The sequence below is a fragment of the Corylus avellana genome, chromosome ca1 (genome assembly GCF_901000735.1).
Source record: "Corylus avellana chromosome ca1, CavTom2PMs-1.0".
In the NCBI taxonomy this organism is placed as follows: domain Eukaryota; kingdom Viridiplantae; phylum Streptophyta; class Magnoliopsida; order Fagales; family Betulaceae; genus Corylus; species Corylus avellana.
Genome location: NC_081541.1, coordinates 3,702,659 through 3,712,258, shown reverse-complemented (window position 1 = coordinate 3,712,258; position 9,600 = coordinate 3,702,659).

Below are 9,600 nucleotides of genomic sequence, written 5' to 3'. Positions count from 1 at the left end.
ATTTCAGCATCAGCATACCCAATACCACACATATATTTCAACATGCAAACTAAAAACGCAGCTAGAAAGACTTGCAACAGAAACAAAAAGCAAGAACACTTACAGATTTTCGCACAACAACGCGCAAAGCTTGCGACTTGATCACAGTCTCATAAGGACGAAAAACGAGCTGCCTTGGCCGCCAATCGAACCCCGCCCCAGCCGGCGCCGCCGATGACGATGATAAGTCCTCGGGAACACCACCACCGCCAGCCGAATCCTTTGGCTCATTGCTAGGACAGACCTCATCCATGACCCAGACCCAGAAGCCCCAAAATCAAGCTCCAACCCAGAAACTGACCTCGCACAATGCGTCCATACGACCCCTCTTCGCAACACAACAAAGATAAAGACGCAAAAACCCAATTTAGTGAACCGATCACCGATCGGACTTAACAACCCGATTGCCGAACTGGGCGCCGAGCTTCTCTTCCAACTCAACGAACCCGACCCCAGCCGATTCCAATCCCATCCTCCTTCATTCACGGGAATTGCTCTCACAACATCCCAGCTCCCAAAAGACACATCACGACGATCATAATCTATCGGATTGATTGATGATAAATTTTACTGTCTTTGCAATCAAAGAAAAGTCCCCAAAGCAAAAATCGAACAACAAGGAGGCTAATTTAATGCCAATACTCAAAATATACGAATAAACAAACAATAATATAATATAAATTCGTGACACAGAGGGATTGATAGGCGAAGGAATTTTGGGGGAGATGAGAGAGAAGAGAAAGTAAGAGGGGACAGATACAGGCAATTTGTTTTCCTTCTTATACTATTTCTTCTTCTTTTTTTTTTTTCTTTTTTTTTTTTTCCCCTTCTTGTCGATCAGCGACTTTTGCTTATATTTCTACTAGTAGTGATCGAGCCTCAGGTTTTCCGGTAACCAGGCCACCTCAGCTCCTAAGCGAAAAAGAAACATTAAAAAATGATAAGAAGAAGAAAAGAAGCTTTAACAAATAATAAAGACATAATTTAACAGTTATGAAAATTCCTAAAAGATAGCTCAATCTGTTTCAGATCACGCCCCATGAAGCGTAGATCACTAATTTAAATTTTCTTTATTTTTCTCCTCTCTTTATACAGACATATTAAAAAAAATAATAATAATATTTTTTTTTTTTATCAAAATAAAAAATATTAATAAATAATTCAAGACAGGTGACACTCAAAAAAAAAAAAAAAATACATTAGTCAATGTTTTACGGGAAATAACGTGCAGTATCTAAAGTATGTTTTGGGAAACCAACGGGATTTCACGTGGTTTCGAAGACCAACTAATTTTGGCGTGTCAATGACTCAATCCACCTTCTTTTTCTTTTCCTTTTTCTTTTTTTTTTTTTTTCAATTTTTACATATTGGCACAAAAAGATAAGAGAAAAAGAGAATTCAAATTAATAATATTTTTTTTAAATTATTTATTATTCAAAATAATAATTCACGTCTTATATTTCAAAAATTTAAAGCATATATTTTGTCAAAATATTCATACAAAATAAATACGACAATTTTAATCTTTTGAAGAGTTTTGTGTTTATAATTATTTGTTAATATATTTATCGTTAAAAACAAAGAAAACAAAAGAGAAATAAACACGACAGTCAACAATAAGAATTTCAGTATTCTAACTTCTAAGCTTTGAGTTCGTATCAAATTATTCTTTGGATATTCAACTTTCACAACCAACTATATGAATTATTTAATAAAAGTCATCCCAACCTCAATTATATCTCTAAAAAAATTACCAAGAAAGAAAAGAAAAAACAAAATTAGAAGTTTTTTTTTTTTTTTTTGTATTTTTGGTAATTCTTTTGTGAGAATAATTGAAATTTTACATATCTTGTGCTAGAAAATCAACAGAAAATATAACGGAATAATCTATGAATGATTTGATATGGATTTAAAAGTGATAAGAAAATTAATTGGTTATTTGTCCCATCAAACAAAAAAAAAAATCTTTTATCTGATTTTTTTTTTTTTTTAACCATTCAATCATTTCATATATAATTGATGAATACTTTGAACAATACGTCCTGCCATTACAATATCATAAGCACATTGAAGAGTTTATTCTATATGAATCACTTTTTTCATAACTGTAAGTGCACTATTTGTAAGCTTATGAACTGTTTCGTTTGCTTCTCATCGAACATAAGATACTAAATTTTGTATAAAAAATTGTAGCGCTCAAGCGTTTAAATAAAAAAATATATATTAACAAAAAGAGTAGGCCAAAAATATTAATTGTGACTATCCTAGGTATAGGTGACCAAAACATCCAAGTAATTGCTTGTCAATTAACTAAGCTTGTGGTCTTGCAGTAAGTGTATGACCATTCGAGGAAAGATTCTCATGAAAATTGCTACGTAAATGTTAGATACTTTTGAAAGTTTGAAACTATGGCACACGACAACTATTAAGTAACGGTAGGGTTTTTGTCTTGTTGAATGGTCAGAGCTTACGTGGATTACTGTCAGAGATAAAGACACATGTACACGCAACAATCCCTGTGATTTACGTGGATATGTTTGTTAACTTGTTTTTTTATCAGTATTATGTTTAGAAATAAATAAAAGAACTGAAAAAAATATATAAAATAAAATAAAATTAGAGAATGCCCCCCATAACCTGTGGAGCAGGTCTATTTGGGCAGATGAGCTTCACAAGGGCTATCTCATAATTGCATGTCCAAATTGCAAGCAATATGAAAAGAGTTGAAAGACAATTGTATAGAATCTTAATCTCATCCTTGTAAGCCTTCTATTATCATACACTCTTATCTCAATTATCTCTCCCTTCAACTTTTTAGAGCTTGTTTAGAATTGCGTTTGAGAAATAGAGTTTTTAAGTCAAAAAGAGTTTTTAGGCAAAAACTTTATTTTTAAGCTTTTGTCAAAAGTGGGTTTTGACTATTTTTAGGCTTTTTGTACCCTTAAAAGTACTTTTAATTTTTTTACCAAACGAGTATTTTTTTTTTCAAATATATTTTTTTAAGTATTAAAAGTATTTTTAATTTTTTTACCAAACGAGTATTTTTTTCTTCAAATATATTTTTTTAAGTATTAAAAGTATTTTTAAGCCCTTCAAACGCAATCTCAAACATACTTTTAGTGTATATAAAAGAGATGTCATTTATTAGATTACTATATGATTCATACGAGCCAAAAGTTGAGAATAATTTTTTAAATCATATTCAAGCTACAAACAAACCGGATAGATTGTCAAATGATATAATGCCATTGTTTCCAAAATGACACGTTTTTGACTTACCAAAGCGGACGGTAGAGATTGCATCTATGGTTTTGTTGCGCAGATACTGTTTTTGGGTTGTCACCGTGGGATTTTAAGTTCTCTTGATCCTTAATCTGAGCCCAGTGGACACGTTAGCTTTGCTTGGGCCCTCAATCATTCCAAGTGGGTTTATAGGACTTTTAGCCCAACGATCACCACCGAGCTTATGGATATGGATCTTAAGCTTTAGGCCTCCAACTCTAATGCTAACATAGCAGCCTGCATGTCTATTGTGGCTTGGGTCCACGTGCATACGAGTGGAGCCTTGCTATGTTGTTTACACCAACAGAGATTCTCATCAATTTTGCTACTCAAATTACTAGTAATTTAAATAATAAATGTGAATCTTTATATGAGTTACTTATCAAACAATTTTCGTGCAGTCCACTCCCCTGTTATGGCGAGTAGGTCTCACAAAAGCTCTCTCCATTTTCCTGCTTAATTTGATAGCAATCGGAACAGTAAATTGCTAGAGATCCGGATCTTATTTACACAAGGTTGAGATTGTGAACGCAACATAATTTATATGATGAGGATTCTTTATTATTAGATTATTTGAATTTCTGTGAAATTTAGGAAGAGAGAAGAGCGGCAGAACCCACATATTATGCACAACTTAAAATGTGAAACCTACCTAATTAGGGCAAGTGGCTCCTACAAACTACCTTTCTTAAATAGAGAAGGATCCAAATGGAGAGGAATCAGTCCTCCTTTTTACAATGATAGAATGGTCTAAAAAAGTGAAATGACCATTTTACTATTGTAAAATAAGGGACTGACTCCTCTCCATTTTCTTTTAAAAGAAAGTGAAGAGGATCCGAGTCTTCTTAAACTGCCTAAATTTCAGCCTAATAATAAAGAGTCTTAATTCGATTTTTGTTGACAACATGACACTGAGATTTGCATGTCAGCACACTAGTAATAGTGGACAACCTTAGGTTGAGTTGAATCTACAATCTAGGTGCTTTGGGGCAGAACATCATGAGACAGCACCATGGAAACCCTTTGGGCCACAAGCCCACAAATTACATCATGAATCAAAAGGATTGTGAATGTGACAGTATTGGATCCCCAATGGCATTATCACAGTGTAGCAAGCAATTGGAATATCAGGCATGGAGGGGTTGTTCAAACCTGACTAAAGTGCTCGCTGAGGCCAGGCATTTAGGTAGTTTTGGACTGAATTATCTATAGGGGAAAATACACTTTACCCTTCTTGAACTCTCAATTCATTTGCACTTTTAATCTCAATGTTTAAAAAGTGACACTTTACCCCTTCAAAGTATTTGACACTGACACTTGACCCTTATGAAATACACTTTACCCCTCGAAATAACTAAGTTTTGAGAGGGTAAAATGTCAATTTAGGGAGATAAAGTGTCAATTCAAAATACTTCAAGAGGGTAAAGTGTACTTCATGGGATCAAGTGTCAATATCAGATACTTTTGAGGGGTAAAGTGTCACTTTTAAAACATTGAGATTAAAAGTATAAATTGGTAGATAATTAGGGGGTAAAGTATATTTTTCCCGAGAATATGGGTCTTGTCCGCCCCTTTCTAGCATTGTCCTTCCAATTACTTTCATTTAATTGTCTTCTATGTATTGACATTATTGCTCTTTGTCTTTCCCATTGTCCCCATATGTTCCTCTTTCTCCTTACATGAAGATTGGATAGAGATATTTTTGCCAAAGAAACAAAAAATAAAAACACCTGATTTCTTGTATTATTCTCATTAAGCACATAAAAAAGGAGGAATCTTATGAGATGAAAATTCTTCGAATTGAACGACTACTGTAATGTATGTCAGCTCAATCTGAAGGAAATTATGAGGCAGCTTTATATAATTACTATGAAGTTATGCAATTGATAATTGGTCCCTATGATAAAAGTTATATACTCTATAACGTAGGTTTTATGTTATTAATAATAGTCTCCCAAGGGTAACTCAATGGTTTAGGGATTACATTTCATGAAGTGAAGATCACTAATTCGAATTTCTCTCCTCTTGTGTGAACATGTAAAAAAAAAATGTTATTACTAATAAATTTTATTAGGGATATAACATGTTGTTATTTATTTTAGAGTTAATATTATAGTAATTATCTTTGTTTTAACTCCAAGTCATAGAGTTAGTATTGTTATATGACTACCATATAATTGGAAAGACGTGACAGTAAAATAATCCTCTAACTTTTTTATAAGTACTGATTCAACGAATAATTTTTACTGTCATATCATCAAATTATATTACAATCGTATACGAAATTATTAAATAGTAAATAGCATTACTTACTTCGTTTTTTGGCGTACAATACTTTTTGGAAAATATTTTCAATATATTTTGATGTTTGGTGTGATAAAAAATAATAGTCAAATTAAAAATATTTTCAATTTAACCAAACAGAGTTTCTTTAGTTTCGGAAAATGATTTTCCTTTCTTAAATTTCGTAAACCATTTTTTGAGTTTAAGTGTCTCCTTCTCAAACTGTCAAACCACTCAAAATTTGCATGACCTTAGCCGGAAGTTCCCAAAAGTCTATCATCGCTCATTTTCCGTCGGATCAAACACCACAAAATCCGATTGCTCCAAATAAAAAAATAATAATAATAATAATAATAATAAAGGAATTAGTGGAGGAAGAGAGATGCAAGATTTCAAAAGGTCTGAAAAGAGAGAATGCCCAAGTGGATCTAATAAAGCCCAAGCCAACAAATAACGGGGATGATCCCATGGCAATTCCATGGGATCCAGATCCTATCCGGTCCAAAATTGGATTAGAAATTATCTAATTAATGGTAGGATCTCTTCAAAGAGATCCAAAAACCATAATTAGGACATCTATCATATTAATATATATATATATATATATATATAAAACAAAATAATTAAAAATAAAAATAAAAATAAAAAACTTAAGGCCACCCTAGTTGAGGCTTGGGGTGGATTTGGCCACCCAAAAAAATAATAAAAAAAAATATTTGGCACTTGGGGTAGCTGATCCACCCCTAAGGGCCATGGGGTGGCCAAAGCCACCCCCAAGGGTCAGTTTGGGGTGGCTCCAGCCACCCCATAGCCCTTGAAGGTGGATCGACCACCCCAAGGGCCTAATCAAATTATTATTATTTTTTGATTTGGCCCTTGACAGTGGCTGAACCATCCCCAAGGGCCGATCTGGGGTGACCGAAGCCACTTGCAGCCCTAACTAGGGTGGCCAGCCACCTCCGGCCAACCCTTAATTTTTTTAAAAAAATTTGTTATTATTTTTAAAATATATATAATATTTTATTTTTTGTTATTAATGGGACAAATGTTTCATTTATGGCATCAGGATCTCTCTAGCCATTAACTAGATATTCTCAAATCCATTGGATCCTGTTCCACAATGTGTATTCTATATTAAAAAAAAAAAGAGAGATTAATAAGGCCACGTTTTTTCTGATGAGAATAGGAATTTATTTTAGTTCCTAATGAAACATGGAAATCAATATGTGAACAATTAAACATGGAAAACATGTCCCAATACTTTACTTAATCACTTGCTATGATTTCAAAGGGATAAGATCAAAATATATTTTTTATTCGAGTTTTGGATTTTTTATTTTTATTTATTTTTAAGGTTAAATTGATTAGATTTTATTCTAGAAACTATCAAAAACACTAAAATAATAATATTCCAACATGCACCCATTATACGCACGTGTGAATCTGATCCTCATCTTTTAAAAAAAAATTAAAAAGCGTCTGAGCCTCCAGCCTCTGCATTTGCTGACCTTTCCACCATAATCTGCCTCCAAATAATGCATGTTAAAATATCAATGTATGGCAGCAAAAGCAATTAAGTGGTGATGATTCACCCAAAAGGCCAAAATCTATCGGAATTAAAATATTAATTGGAAAGGCAACCCCCACCACTCACAAATTTGATAATTGATGCACATTCATTTACAGTGCACCAAACTACAGAAACAAATGGTATTTTCTTTCAACATTTTTCCCAATTTTTTTGCATTTTAGTTCTGTTTTTAATTGATATTTTTTTAATTTTTTATAAATGTTTTTAGTTCTGTCCCCTTCTCCTAATATTTTAGTTATGTAACTGACAATTCTCTTGTGAGATTTTACTCATTGTGATTTACTTAAAAAATTAAAAAAGATTATCTTGTTGGCCAGTACACAACTTTAACGCAAGCGAAACATGTAGCACATAATCATGTACAGTAGGAGAATCGACGCGACAATAACGGGTGTCGTGAAATGACGACCAAGTTCGAACGCGTGTTTCTTTATCTGTTTTGGAAACAGTTTTTTGAAAAGGAAAGGGATAATGTTTTGAAGACAACTTTATCTCAAACAAAAAAGAGAATCAAATTTGATGTGTTATTTCAAAAGTTTATTAGTGATATTTGGCCTACTCGCGTGCTTAAACAGTAAGCATGTCGGTGTTAAAATACTATAAAATATTATTAAAATAATATTTAAACAGTAAAAAAATAATATTTTATAATATTTTAATACCGGCGTGTTTACTGTTCAACTACGTCGGTAGGCCAAATATCACTACTCATATATATATATATATAATTTATATTTTATTTTTAGTTGTGAGTTCGATTTTTTTTTTTTAATAAGAAGATTCAAGTTCAACAAATGAAATATTAATTAAAATGAGATCAAAATGATGGAGATAATGTTTAGATTCATGATATTTATATCTAGGAGTGTTCAAACGTTATAATAGTCAGTTATTGGCTATAACCGCAATCACAACTGACTTAGGCAGTTATTGGTTTTTAGTAACCACAACCGCCTAAGCGATTATCGGTTATTTTATGACAGTTAGCAGTTATTCAATTCAATAATATTTTTAAAAAAAAAATTTGGCTTTTTAAGTGTTTTGGGCCTAATTTGCTATTTTTTTGTCTTATTTTAAGGGTTTAAGGCCAAAATGTTCCAAAAAAGATGAAAAAAAACATGGCCAAATAAATTCTAGCCCAAAAACATGGCTAAAAAAACATAGCCCAAATCCATTAATCCAAATTCAAATGAAAAAATTAAAAAGACCAATCCAAAATCTAGATACATATTATAAAATACAAACCAAATGGGAGCAAAGCAAATATAAATATAATAAATATTTATATTTATTAATATAAATATTTAATATTTATATTTATATTATTATATATAAATAGTTATAGGTTATAACCGCATTTTTCTACTTCTAAAACCGCTAACCGCCCTAGTCGGTTAGTGGTTTTTAATAGCCGACTACCAAATCGGTTATCAGCTATCGGTTATCGGTTATAATCGATTATTGGTAACCCACCCGCTTGAACAACCCTACTGATATCAAGTTAAACCATAATTTATTCCAAAGCTTAAGTTAATAACAATGAATGAACTTAATTGTTTAATTTATATTCAAACAACTTAGTTCATGCATGAAAGCTGATTTTCCATGAGATAAGTGATGTTGACATTTAAACTTTTATAATAAATTGTGATTTAACATGGTATCAGAGCAGATGTCATGAATTTGAATTTCATAATTTATCTCATTTTAATTGAGTATTTTACGTATTGAGCTTTATTTATTAAGAGAAAAATTTGAGTTTATATTTGAGAGGGAATTATTATATTAATTTAATGATTAAATTAATATTTTTTCAAAATACTTAAACTTTTAAAATATGTGAATATTTAATAATCACACCCTAAAATAGTTCTTTAGGGGTGAACCATGGCGAGGTCTACTCCACACGCGTGAGTCTCCTCCACATGGGTCTTCATTTTCAAGGAGATCCAAGGCTGGGTTTCCTTGCCCCCCTTTTGAGTTTGTGTTTTTATTTATTTATTTAAATCTAATATAAGAGTATTATCCATGCATGTTACCCTTTTTTATTTTATTTTTTTAATTTAAAGAGTCATTAAAATTGAGGTGAAAGTTTAGGATAATTAAGTATAGTTTTCTCATGTCCCCAAAGAGTAGTTCATTTGGTTAGGGACCATGCCTCATGGAATGGAGATCATTAGTTTAAATCCCTTATCCCCTCTTGTGCAGACATGTACAAAAAAAGGCATACAAAACTACACAACGTGAAACTTTGTAAACATAAAGTTGAACAGACAAATCTAACTAACTCTTTTATTCTTTTTAACAATAGTTGATTTAAGGGTCGGTTGAAAGTTGGAATTACCACATCAACATTGTAAGATGAGTGCCACATCAGCAAAGTAAGGTATATAACATCAATAATG